Source organism: Phacochoerus africanus, chromosome 1 (assembly GCF_016906955.1).
Source record: "Phacochoerus africanus isolate WHEZ1 chromosome 1, ROS_Pafr_v1, whole genome shotgun sequence".
In the NCBI taxonomy this organism is placed as follows: domain Eukaryota; kingdom Metazoa; phylum Chordata; class Mammalia; order Artiodactyla; family Suidae; genus Phacochoerus; species Phacochoerus africanus.
Window position 1 is genome coordinate 226,060,192 of NC_062544.1, and position 14,555 is coordinate 226,074,746.

The 14,555-nt window shown below is 38.0% G+C and overlaps 1 protein-coding gene across 8 annotated transcripts in view; it reads left to right on the forward strand.

Moving 5' to 3' along the window:
- Window positions 1–14,555, forward strand: part of ZBTB20 (zinc finger and BTB domain containing 20) — a 799,736-nt gene that overhangs the window by 622,765 nt on the left and 162,416 nt on the right. For all 8 annotated transcript variants that reach the window (XM_047791839.1, XM_047791859.1, XM_047791849.1 and 5 more), the window contains one exon: window positions 13,385–13,424. The gene's annotated coding sequence lies outside the window, so the exon portion shown is untranslated. The remainder of the gene's footprint in view (window positions 1–13,384; window positions 13,425–14,555) is intronic.

Below are 14,555 nucleotides of genomic sequence, written 5' to 3' on the forward strand. Positions count from 1 at the left end.
AAACTGCATTTTTTAAAAAGGGATTGATTGGTGTCATGCATGTATTCATTCACTTCTGTTTATGCAAGATAATAAGAGTATTAACATGGAGGCAGAACAATGGTACTTCTAATTCTATCACCACTGTTTATATAAGAAGAAAATATCTGAAAAGAAACAGAGAGTATTTGCTGCTCTGTATATACATTAAATTCTTGTATTTTTGTTTATAAGGCATTAGCGGAAGAAAAGGTTGAGCAAGTTGAAGAAGAGTTTGTGTTCTTTATGCCATGTTCACTGGCATTGATCTAGAATAGCTGAGTTCAGAAAAGACTAAAATATAATGAAGGGATACCTCCTTATGAGGAGCATACAGTCCAGATATGTGTTCCCTTAAAACTTTTCTGAGATTGAGCTTATTTAAGATTATGATATTCTGTTCAGTGCTGAAATGTTCTCCCCCAGAGGGTAGTGAGTGCTGTGCCTGGGAGACTTTTGATGCATAATATGCCTGAAACTCGAGATAAGCTTCTTAAGAGTTGAGACCCCATTAATTGCAAAAGAAAGAAAGAAAGAGTAAGAAAAAGAAAAAGAGAAAAAAATGGTGTTTCAAATAAGATTATAAGAATCCATTTCAAACACTTTCAAATCGTTCTGGGCAGACATTTATGATATTTTCTTTGACCGAAAAAGAAAGGTAACTGATGGTGGGGAAGGGATTTCTTATCTACATTGAAATTATCTAAGTTGATGACATAGGCCAGAAAGGGTCAGATTATTCATGAGAGCTTAAAAAATGTCACAGGGCAATTGAAAAGAGCAAATAAGGAACAAGAAGAGAAGTTGTTGTAGTTCCCGCTGTGGCACAGTGGGTTAAGGATCTGGCGTTGCCATGGCTGTGGTGTGGGTTGCAGCTGCAGCTCACATTCAGTCCCTAGCCTGAAAACTTATACATGCTGCAGGTTCAGCCAGAAAAAAAAAAAGAGAGAGAGAGAGAGAAAAGATAGAGAGAAGTTGTTGTAGGGAGGTTGTTATGTTTATAATAACAGCCTAAGCAGGCTAGTAACCTGTCAGTGATAATGGAGACATTAAAACTCTCTAAAACATGCATTAGAGTAGAAGCTCCTTGAAAGCAACAATGGAGTCCAATTAGCAGAGTAATTAATAATAAACTTAGTGAACTCTGAAAAAACATCTGTTAAATTAATGACTGAATATCTGCCTCCATCTGTTAAATGCTGGCATGTTCTCCCTTAACTAACCAATTCTCAAGGAAACTTCTGACACTTTGTTGGGCTAAGTTACAAACACAGGTATCTCTCCAATGAAAGAGTTGAATTTTAATAAGGGCATAGACATTAATCGTTATTGATTTATTCCTTTCAATCCTCTTTCATATTCCTGTTCCTATTCCACTTAAATAATCATATTCTATTGCAGTTGGACCAATTTTGCATGAAAGTGGTGAGAAATGAGGTTAGAGAGAAAGTGAGGGATTGGGCCTCATAGGCCATGATAAGTGTTTCAAAATCCCAAGCATCAATTGATGGGCAGGAGTCTTTGAAATCATAACCAAAATCCTATTGTAATATGACCAGATGAAGCAGTTCCATCCAAAGACTGGAGGCACAGATGAAAGAGCTTGATTTAGGCTATAAATCAAATATAAAATATCCAACCAGTGTAAATAAAAACAGTATCTCATTGGACCCTCCTTTTTGCCTATTGAACCAATTTTACCAACCTCACACTCTCAGTTGGCAGCCACACGTATGAGATGCTTCGGGAGAAGTATTGAATGTGTTCTAGAATTTTCATGAAGTCTTCAGTCCAAGAGCATAGGATTTAAGACACCTCAAAGAATTTTAAATATTAGATAGGTTTTCCCTTGTACCGCCTTTCCACTTGCTAAGAATTATAGAATTCTTGGGTGTTTCATAGTGTGTACATAAATCATTTTGCAAGGGAAAGAAAAGTTAAAAGTTCACACAAGATATGCATAGTCTGTGACCAAGTCCTACCAAAACGAGCCAATTTGCCATGCTTGCTTCTGAAAATGAAAGAGATCTGATAGTTTGCCTAAAATGGGACATTCAGGAGAGGCCCTTTTCTTTCCATTTATGTATAAATCTTTAAAACGTCAAAGCTATATACTAGTATAACTGAGGGAAATAGCCTAGAATTTTTCTTATCACGTACCAGAGATGACAGACTTAAAATCTGATGGCTCTTTTGATAGCTTCTGAAAGAACTAGAGCTTGTCTGGCTCCATTTGTCTGGCCAAGATGTATTTCTATGATTTTATCCGTGGCGTTTTTAGCAGAACCTTACACTTACTGTCTAAATTAATGATATTCCCTTCTTTTGCCATAACAAAAATCACGCTGCACTATATACATTATGTTAAAGATTTTTTATTTTAGCATGTGGACATATTCTGTAAAAGCTTTTTCAGTTTCATCATGTTGACAAGCTGATTCCATTAAATCACCCACCATCATCATGTTCACTTTTTCTTTTCTTTTTTGAAAAGTTAGAAAACAGCGATCATCTTAGAGTTTTCAAGACATTCATTTTGGCAAAAATAAATCTGGAAAAACATGAGCCTATTCCTTGAAATGGAAAAAGGATGGGTTATGTCATTCTTCTCATTGGCTCTTCTCTTGAAGCTGTTAAAGATGAGGAAGGAGGCTATGGGTCTTTTTAATTTTTTCCCAGTAAAATGTGATTTAAAAAGTGTTTTTCTGGATATAGCTCAAACTTCTCTGCCTCTGTATTTATTATTTATTATTTACAGTAGAAAGTTTAAGAAGTTGGATGAATTGCATGAAAGGGTTTAATTCAAACATTTTCGAGCATTTCTACACTGATGATAAAATGTTATTTGGTAATGTTTTAGGGTCGCACTGCTATTTGAATTAGAGCAGCTATCTCCCAGCTCTCCCACCACCATGCTTTTCTCACTGAGAAGAAAAAAAATTATCTGATCAGGCTACTGCTGAGTCATTTAAAACATTGAGTGGATGTGTGAAATGAGGGAGAAAAAAAAAGCCCAGTATGGGGTTAATTAGCTCTGTGGAGTAGTTGCTGGTGGGTCACTTCCTCAGGACCAAATCACGAAGGAGGAACCACGCATGTACAGACTTAGAAAATTAAAGGAAAGCCATGAACCCTCAGACTCTGGACACATATTGATCGCCCTTGGAGATGAGAAATACTCCCTGCCTTTTGTGCAATGAGTATTTTGGGCTTCTTCAGTCAAAGACGAGTGAACTTCTCTTGAAGTATGTGGTGCAGGCCAACTATCAGACACTGAAAATGAATCACAGTTTGAGAAGACTCTGGCAAATCTGGTGCTTTTGAAATTTTCCCTCTGCTGACCCTTTTCAAAATCACATCTTGCTCAGTTTCTTTAACTGTGCTTTATTTTCTAAGTATCATCTTGGAAACAATGTAATTTCTCCCTGAAAGTGTGGATGAATCCTTTCTATTTTCATAATTGTGTTTCCCAGGCCACCATGGGTTCTCCGCCTGCTGAGATCAGCTCAGGCAGGGATTCTCAGCCTAGCTCAGCCTAGGATTCTGCTAGAGTATTTACAGTATGATCCTTTCATGAAGTCGGGGGTAAAAGAGCAGACAGAAAATACAAGAATTCAGGTATTTATAAGTAAATTTTATAAACATGGTTTTCTGGGGCAGAAAGATTTTGTGAGAAAATCTCTTTGAGCACCTGCTCCAAAGAGCCAGGAGCCAATTGAGATTAGCCAGGAGGAAATCACCAACCAATGAGGAACATGTTAGTAAAGTTTCAGTTCAGTTTCAGTTTTTATGTTTTCTTTCTTTATGTTTCTGCCTAAATTACTGTGACATCAGTAGGAACAACACTTTATAGAGTGTATAGACAGAAAATCCCCAAATGTTTATTATAACTTTTACACACACACACACACAATGCATGTAAATGTAAGGCATTTTTTTTGTTTTTTTGTTTTTTGTCTTCTTTTGTGTGTGTGTGTGTGTCTTCTTAGGGCCGCACTTGTGGCATATGGAGGTTCTCAGGCTAGGGGTCTAGTTGAAGCTGTAGCTGCTGGCCTATGCCAGAGCCACAGCAACATGGGATCCGAGCCTCGTCTGTGACTTATACCACAGCTCACGGTAACACCAGATCCTTAACCCACGGAGCAAGGCCAGGGATTGAACCCGTGTCCTCATGGATGCTAGTTGGGTTTGTTAACCGCTGAGCCACGACAGGAACTCCCCTAAATGCAAATATTTTTATTTGCAGTTAAACTATAGGCCACATTGATTCTTGAGATGGGGAATCAGGTGACCCCTTTGGGTAGTAAAACTGAAAAATGTGAAAAGTCCAGAGAAGAATCCACCACCACCACATACACAAACATATAATCACCAACACTTCTTTCATTACCTGTGGAAAAAAACCTGAATTTGGGTTTTGTAGAGACAGTTAAGAAAATGCCAATTCCCCTAACTATTAAAGCAGTTATGTGAATAAATTTCAGACAGTTGTCAGCAAGTTGGGGTGGGGAAGATGGCGAGCTGACCGAGAGTGTCCCAGAGAGGCAGTCCCGGTCACATTTGTTTCTTTTTCTTCAACTGCCTGATGATAGGAATGTGGATGTGGAAATAGAAAAGGATGGAGGGAGGGAGGCCAGGAGTAAGTTTTATGGATTCTAACAACAACATTGTCAGCTTATTGTAGCACAGCCTTTAGAAATTTCAGTTGCTGGTTAGCTTGACACCTTTGCTGTTCAGTTCATTCCTGACATTCGAAACAGCATAAGCAATGGCTGCATGTACCAACCATTATCCTCGTTAGCTTGTCAAAGCTAGCTTAATGCTGACTTTATATTCTGTACTGATATTAAACAGAGTGTTTCTCTTGAAAGGTCTTAGACCTCTATCCTCCCAGCTCCTGATCACAGCAATAACCCACCTCCAGCAGTCATTAGTGAAGTCTGGAACAATATCCGATAACAAGTCAGCTATGAAGAAATTGGCAGAGTTTATCTCTGAATTGTGTCCTTATGAAAATAATGGTTTGCAAAATAAAACTACATTTCTCTGTCTCAATCTCCTGTTTAAACTGGGTCTTTACAAGTTACGTTGGGACTGATTTCTTTTTTTTCCTAACAAAGGTTGAATAACACTCAAAGGCTTTAGTAGCCAAAGTCCATCTTTAGAAATAGCTTTCTTCTATAATGTACTGCCAATTTCTTATGTGTGTGTATTTTGACCTTCCTGATGCCTCTGCTGTGGGCTGCTTGTTGATTGGTACACGTTGGTGCTTTTCTTATAAGAGTTGGGCAATAGTTCAGTGATCCAGTCCAAATCTGGGCCATAGATAGAAGGGACTCATCTTCTATTTAAGAAATGTGGCAAACTGCTTTAAATGAATTTGGTTCAGACAAGGTCATTGGAACTGTTCATCTAATCCTGTGTGCTGTATGTAATGGACACTTCTGCTGAGCTCCAAAGCTGCAAGGTAAATAGACAAGAAAGCCAGTAACTTACCACTCCCATTAGAACTTTCCCTGGGTCTGTCATTAGGTTTACATTCCTAATCATTCGGAGCCCATTTTGGCCATTTAAAAGTATTTGTTCACTGGTTCTCCTGTTGTCTTTAAAGATAGCCCTGGGAATAATAATAGTGAATTCTTATATTATTTTCTGGTCTTTTTTCTAACTTAAAAAAAATGAATATTGAGTTTATCTGCATATTCGTAAAAGGTATGTGAAGTATCCAGCTAAATTTCTTAGATGTGAAAGAATTAATGGTTGGAATGTTTTATTGTAGCTAATCATTATGTTGAACCCATATTAAATTTAAGTACATTTTTGCTCAGCTCTACTTGAGTAATAAATATACGCTTGGCAAACTGAATCAATATATCAGCACTATTTTGAATTTAGTAACTCACAGACTTCCTGTGTTGCCTTATCCTCTTCCAGCCATAGAATGTATTTTACTCAGCTGCATTGTGATTCTGGGGAGTCTACATGTTATAGGGTTTTGTAGTCATATAGAACAAAACAGGACTAGAGAAGTTACTGAACTCACCCTCCTCGAATGGAGGCAAAGCAGCATTTCTTCCATCTAAAATAGTTGAGGATCTTTCCTATTTGTAAATAGCTGTGAAGATAGAAATTTCATAACTGCTGTTAGCAATCTATTTGATTATTTACCACTAGTACATTTAGGATATTCATCCTAAAGTCTTAACTTAAATTCTTCACGGGACAGTTTAATATCCTTTTGCCTCAGGCCAAAAATGCCTATCGTTGTCCTCTTTATAACGGTTCTTCTTATAGTCAGAATATTATGAAGATACACCTCAGTTCTTCCTTTCCGAAGCAAAATTATTCTAGTTTTTTAAACGTGTACTTTTGTTTTTTATAGCTCTTTTTGTACAAGAGTGGCAAAGGGGACTATTTTAAAAAGTTCTGTCATACATGATGCCTCTGAGAAAGGCACTGCATATTTTAATTTCACTGTGCTGATGTGGAAATAGCCACCGCTTTTTCATTATATGCTGATGGATAGAGCATTTGTGTTCATTTAACCTTGAGGTTGAAACTTGTTCCCAAAAAAGTAACTGACTCATAGCATTGGCTAGACCCAAGAATAAAGTGCATCAGTTTTCCTAATCTTAAAGCTCATCTTGCCCCTACTCCTAAAATGCACTAAAATTAACTTTCCCTTGACCTCTCTCTGGTGTTATTCTTTTACTGATTTAACAACTTTTTCTATCATCTTTGTCTCCTAAAATAGATGGACAGCATTTATTCAGCAAACACTAGAGTGTCATGCTGAGTTTAGGACACTGTGCTAGTCTTTGGGAGATTCTAGCACGAACTGTTAGCAAAGGCTCAGGGACAAAGATGTCCTGGGCGTGTTCAGGGAGAGCAAATAGCCAGTCACAGTATGTAAGGAAGCAGTGGTGGGAGAAAAACAAGAGAAGTGGATTGGGGCCAGATGAAAGATGTTGAATTGCTCTTTAGCAAATAGCTGGTGGTTACAAGGACAAAAGTAACATTTTCCAATCTACATTATGGAAAGCTCTTATCAAGTCTTTAATATACAGACTATGCCCCCATTGTCTTCTTGGTTTACAACAGATGATCACGTGAAGTACCTACTTAATTTGCATCTTTTGATATAAATTTTGTGTCATATTTTCCCCTTTGTATTAAATAAAATTCAAGGGAACCATTTCAGTAAAGACAACCTTCTGTTCACACTGATCTGATGTTTCTTTCTCCTGCTGTGCCCATATTTATTCCAAAGCCCTCTGTACCACTAACATGTTACTTTCTGTGTTTATATACTGAGGAGTCTTGGGATGAGCTTGCCCTATTATAGGAACAAATTTTTTTTTTTGCTTTGTTTTTTAGGGCCACACCTGAGGCATATGGAAGTTCCCGGGCTAGAGGTCAAATTAGAGCTACAAGCTGCCAGGCTACACCCCAGCCACAGCTGGGATCCAAACTGCATCTGCAGCCTACACCACAACTCAACACAATGCTGGATCCTTAATTCACTGAGCAAGGCCAGGGAGCAAACCCACATCCTCATGAGTACTAGTTGGGTTTGTAACCCACAGAGCCACAACGGGAACTCCCAGGCACTTTTATTGTACAAAATGGCATTAATGGTAGTCTATAAGCAGCATTATAGCCAAGTGTTTCTACTTGATTGGACCACATGATAACAATGCTGGACCTTTTCATGGCAGACCTTTAGCATCCCCTAAAGGATATCAATGTACTATAATAAAAGGTCCTGGCACCCCAGTCCATTTGGAACCCATAAAGCTATAACTTCAGGACTTTGAAATATGGAAGAAGTTGCTTGGAATCAGACTATAGAGAGTTCCTGAATGTCATCATGCCGTAGAGTTAGGTCTGTTTTAGAAACTGTAAGAAATCATGCTGAACATACTAAATAAATTTGGCCCCTGACACTACCTCTCACCCTGCCCTGCCACCCATCTCAGCCCTACTGCTTTTACTTCATTCTAGTTTCTCAGGCTCAGGATTTGTATGGGTGGGTGGAGTGTCAAGTTGTATCTCAGCAATGTCTCAGGCTCAGAAACAGTCCCAGATCTAATTGCTGAACTTTTTATTGGCCATTATTTCATTATCTAAATTTTTAATGGTAGACATTATTCAGAATTATCATAGCATATTAAGGAAAGTTAAAGCATCACCATGATCTCCCTATCATTCTTCTCAAGATGGTCTTGAAAAGCAGATGCCAAGATATGTGTAATAATTTGTGGCATTTAAAGGCAGGTTTCCTTAAGACTGACCACAGGAATGAAAATACTTTTAAAAATTTGCAGGAGACCCCAAAGTCTCCAGTGGGAAATTGCATGTGCTCTGTGTGCGCATCTGAATAACCCTTCCATCTGACTTTAACTTGTAAACCTTTTGCCAGAAAGAAAATAGAGAATTAAAAACCTCCAAATTCAGGGTGCATGAAATGTCATTAAATCTAGCATAAAATTTCTTGAATCTGTCAGATAAAGGAAATCATGTATCCAGAGTGAAGATGGAATATCAATTGACAGGAACCTATGAAGCTGGCACTTATTCTGAGACATATGAATCTAAAAATCCAATAGTGCCTCATCCTTTGAAAACACTGGAAGCCAGGAAGGTATTAGGAAAATCAATAAGGTAAAAATCTTCATCCTACTATTTGGGATGACTCCCACATAAGAATTAATTAACGCAATACTTCTAGAACACTAAAAGGATGGTAAAATGTATCTCTAACCTTAGAAAACAAAGATATAAACCCAGCTAACTGCTAGAGAGAATAGTTTAAAAAAAAATTTGGAAGGATCAAAGGCATGTCTAGGAGGTCATTTCTGTCCTGTTGTCATACCATTTACCCTCTTCAGACAGAAGGATAAGTATTGAACTTCGTTTGGATTTCTTGGCTCTGTCATCAGTGCTGTGACATATTCTAATTTTCTGATTCATTTGTGGTGAATAAGCTCTCCCTTTTCTATTCACAATGCTAAAAGTAACCAGTTTTTGAGAATGAGTTATGATTACTTATTTACCATTTTTTTATTGCACTATTATTTTCCCTTCGCAAAGTTTCTCTCTTTATCAGCCAGTGTGTCTCCTAGGTGCAGAAAAGTCCTTGGACAGTCCCATTGCCTAAGCTCAGAGTTGGTCAAGTGCAATGAGAGACTGACAACCCAGATTCCTTTTTTAACCCAGCCAGATATCTCAGCTGGCAAGTGGCTCAGCTTCCGTACCATAAAATGGGTATAATAATAGCTTTCCCTCACCACCGTGAAAGATTTAGAATGCAAATCAAGCCAATCCCATCTCCTTCCAAGGGAGAACCTCAAACTAGCCTGCAAGATCCTGAATGAGCCCAGACTTCAAGGGGAAACCTGAAGTGGGAGATACCTCAAGGTACTGGAATTAGCAGTGACAAATATGTAAACTTTGGGATGGTACAGACTTACTCGGATCTTAGCAGCTGCCTGATTTAGGGTAAGTTTCCTAATTTCTCAAGTCTCTCTTTCTTCTCTGATAAAATGGTAGGAACTGTATTTACTCTGGTAGTCACAAATGGTATACTATTAGTGATGCTTTTCAGACTTCCATGGAGGTGACCCTCATGTTAGGGTGAGCACCCAGCACTCAGGTGCTGGGACATCACCTGCAACAGGCCACCCCAAATCAGGCTTTTCAGTGAGGTCTCGGCTTTCACCCTAAAAATGCGTACACTCCTTGCATTCTACTCCTCAACGTAGCCTTGTTTGTTTCACTAAACTGGAAGTTCTTTGAGGACAAGAACAGGATCTGTCCCTGTTTTCTATAATGTCTAGGAACCAGTTACTGGATAAATGAGTACATGTACAAATGAGTTTAAATTACTTAGCCACAAGGACAGCTGACCCTCTAGAGAAACAGCCGTGTCTTTATTTATCTTGTGGCTTTGCATACACTGTTCCACATCCCTGGGTGTACCCATATTCAAATTTGGAAAGCATTTAGCGAGGATGCCTGAAACTACAGAAGGTACTCTCGGTAGATAGTAACTCTTTATCATTTCAGTGCTCTCTGCTCCTCTACCTCACTGTTCCTAAGGCTCTATGGACTTTTTAAAAAGGAAGTTATTAAGGACTAGGGAAGTCAGAGTCTGGAAGTTCTGTAAAGCAGTCTTTGTGTCTCTAGCCATGCACACTCACCCATGATGAGCTCCATTTTCCGGACATTTCATTTACTCCTGGCTTTAACTTTGTTAAAACATCCTAGAAGTGATGAGCAGGGGCCTGAAAGAGCATTTTCTCCCCTCTCCAAGGGCAACGAACCTGGAATTCTTGGAAAACCTTCATGGAGTCTGGGAGATGCTTGAAACTTGGTGTTTTTGAGGAATTTCTGGGAGGAGAGAGTCTGGTAGGGGTCTGTATCACCTCAAAATGTTGGAAACCATTGTCCTAGAACATTACATACATGGAAATCAGGATGGACTGATCTTCAAGTTACAGTTAATAATACTTTGAGTTTCTTGGAGATTGATACTCTGTAATAATTTCTAGTCAGGAATCACAAAACTAAATTTAGACTTCACTGTAAGTTAGCCCTTCTCCCCTTCTCTATAGTATTTGTTTCCCCCACCATATTTTAAGGTCCTGATTCATTTGGGCTTTGCAGTTCTTCATTCTTTGCTAGATATTTGTGCTTTGAACCCAGCATGCTTAATGCAAATGTTTCTAATCTTATGCAAAACTATCATGGATAGTTCTTTGCATTTCAGATGAAAACAATTTACAGACATATAAGGTGAATATCACTTACACAGAAAGGGCACATATCAATAAAGTAACAATTTGAACAGAACAAAAATAAACCCATGTAGATTAATAGATATTTTCAAAATTGCATAGCAGATTGTAATTCAATCAAGAAACAGGGGCCTTCTGACGTTTATGAACGTTTATAAATTGTGTAAGAACTCTAAGATTAAATTTTTAGCCTTAATATTAAATTTGGGATAGATATTATTGTTTTTCATTAATATCTAAAGACAATAATTATATCCAATAAAATCTTCAATTTTACTTGGCTTTAATTTGTCTTAGACTGTGACATACACACTGTGATTTTTCTCTCCATCTTGGATTCCTGTCATTGACAGCCTGTATGTCATTTGACATCCCGGAAAGATAGCTTTTCATTCCAGACCTTGGATGTATTAGTCAATCTGTGTACAATTTACATTGATCTCTTTTGATCACATCAAAAATTTAATTTTGACTGATTAACTTTTATGAAATACTGCTTGAAATTTAGAAGAAAAAGTTATATGCTTAGCTGTAAGAACATAAATACCAAGTATAGTTTTAAAAGAGCATTAATTATTATTGAGATTTACTGGGTTTATCACATGCAACAGAATAGTAAGTGAGCATATTTCATAGATAACCACTAATCGTATTTGTCTCCATTACCTCCAAGTTTGGAAAGAAAGCAAGATCAAAAAAAGTTGGTTGAGGGAGGGAAAAAAAGAAGGAAGGTGGGAAAGAGGGAAGGGAGGAAGGGAAAGAAGGAAGAAAAAAGATTTTAAAAGACGCACTAGTGCAATAGTCCAGGATCCTAGTCAGTAGAAGAAACTTGAATGTAACAAAACTTAGAGCTTTAAAGTCTTTGAAGCTATTTAAAGTCTTTGAAGCTAGTTGGTCTTTTTTTTTTTAATATATCTATGTATTTCAAGTTTGTGTTTACTGTCAATGAATCACATAATTTAATTATCTTACTTAAAATTTTCATTGAGCTTACTTAAATTTTATGAAACAGTTTAAAAGCATTGGAGATTTCCCAGCCTCTCCTGTGTTAGCATACATTATGCTCCAGGCTGCAGATTTTCATCTTAACTTTTTTGTCCCAAAAAGGAAATGCCATCCTTCACTCTTGCATGTTCATGGAATAGGGCTTCCCTTTGTCCACAAAGAAAAATCTGTTTCTTTGAAGGAATTTCTGTGGTGGTGCATTTCTCCAGAAAACTTGCTGAGAAGTGAAGTCTCTAATTGACAGTTTTTTGCTTTAGTCTTATTCTGTGCTGAGTTATTTAATCAGATCCTTCTATTTGATCTCTTTTAATATGGTTTGTTTTGCCTATTTCTGGAGGCCTTAGGTGAAGTGGTTAAAATCATGGTGTAGGAGGAGTTCCCTTGTGGCATAATGTGTTAAGGATCTGGCATTGTCACTGCAGCAGCTCAGGTCACTGCTGTGGCTTGAGTTCATCCCTAGCCCAGGAATTTCCACATGCCATGAGCATAGCCAAAAAAAAAAAAAAATCATGGTATCAGAGAGACAAAAATTCAATCATCGTATATTATGTCCTTGATATAGTTTAGTGGAGTTGGGAGAGGGAAGACCTGCTTTGTCTTCTCAGCGTCCTTGTTTGCTTTATTAGTTACTCTTGGATCTTCCACTACTTCATTTTACTCTTCTATAAGAAAAGCTATCAAAACAATGGCAAGTAGGCCTGTCCCATAATTGTTTTATTTGGTTTGTGTATTGAAGATTACAAAGGCAAATTATCAGACTTGAAAATATAAGAATGAGAAACCATTAAGGCGAACTCCCCCTAAACCTGAAGTTTTCATCATTAGCAATGTGTGAGGGGACAGATGCTTTCATCTGAAATCATGTGGTCAGAGGGGATCTTCCGGAGGCTGGTGAGACAAGGTAGACAGGCCATAGCAGTCCTCAGCTAACTGGTGACAGTGCATGGAGGTTTTGAATTTGTCCAAAGGATCTTCGGGGCATTAAACATACCAAATCTTCCTTGAAAAGAACCACATTTATCAGAGTTGGACTCATCTTTGTCAAAATTAGCTAAGATCTGTCACATACTACATAGCAAAACTTTTTCCTATTCTTGTCAATGTTGCCCAATAGATATTTATGCAACGATAGAAATGTTCTATCTGTGAGGCCATCACTAGCCACAGGTGGCTGTGGGGCACTGGGAGCATGACTAGTAGACTGAGGAACTAAGCATTTCATTTTTTATTATGTTTTAAGTATTTTAAAGTTAAATAGCTACATGTGACTAGTTACTATGGTTTTGAACAGCACAGCTCTAGAAAATGTTTGTATGATTCAGGTCGGGATGGAGTTGACAAAGAAGGAGGTTGGCACTCCTCTGTATTGATAAGAAAGCAGGAGGCCATACCTTTGGAAATTTTATGAGGCTAAATCTCCTTTTTATTGGGCTACAGGTATCAAAATGTATGCCTACTGTTCATCCTTTAGGAGCAACCGGTCCTATCTAGTCTTAAATTTTCTTTCCTTCTCCCCACAATTGGGTTTATTTTTAATTCCTTGTTTCATCCTTGATTTTCAGGTCCTTGACCATCAGTCTGTGGCCTGCCCCTTCTGTTTATGTAAGTAAACATGGTTTCTTTACTTTTGAAAAAAAAAAGGTGCGAGATTTGGGAAATTTGGGTCTTTATTGGCATGTTTTCCAGTTGACTTTGTTGTGGTTTGCCGTGCTTCTTCAGTGTGTATTAGCTTCTTTCGTGTTTGGAGTTGGCGTTTGCTGTTGGTGGTAGTGCTATTGATGGTTCCCATAATGTGGGGGCTGAAAAGACCAGCAGCCCAAGCCACTGGACTTTATAAAGACAGCCTTTGACTTGGCCACAGCTGCTGTTCGCAAAAGTCACTCACTGCTCTTCTAAACTACAGCTTACATTCTTCAGCCAGATACCAGCAACAGTTGGGCTTTGCTGCGCTGTCATTCAATGGGCAATTATTTATTCTTGTTATACACCCACCCCTAGGTCCAATAGTTTTGATTTCAACTTCTACATCAAAGCTTTCATTTTTTTGACAAAATGTCTAATACCTTTTACAGAAGGTACAGGACTGAAATATAGAACTTCATCCATTTAGGCTAAAATTGTTCATGAAATTGTAAAGTCCAGAGGAAAAAAGGGGGGAGAAATCTAGTACTACATGTGCCAGGAGGTTAATAGAAGGTATCATTCTCTTTTTTAGAAAAAATGGAAAGTCATTTGGGAAAGGAACAGCAACAACAAAAAAACTTGATTTCAGATGAAAAGAGAGCACATTTATTATTTAAAACCCAAACTATGCTGCACTGAGTGGGTTTGGATAAATTTTATGTTGAGCTGCCTGAAAGAGATCCTGGGGCAATGAACCCAAATAAAGTCACTACATGAGACACCACCCAGTAGATGCTACAGTAGTGGCAGTCACCTCAGGTGATTAGTAATTATCAGCATCCTTCCAGCTGCTTCTCACTGTCCCTTATTCACAACATTCTATCCTATTTAACTGACTCCTTCTCCAAGATATTCCTTGTGTTGCATTCTTTTGCACAAAAAGGGGGTTCCCATGGCTCTTTTGCTTGTGTATGGTTTCCACTCGCATTTCTGGAAACTAGTTGCAAATATATTTAGAGGAGCAGAACTCTCCAAAGGATGCTAAGGCTAAAGTCTAAAGTGACAGTTATTTGACAGAGAAAGGAGATTGATTAAACTCCCTGAAGACTG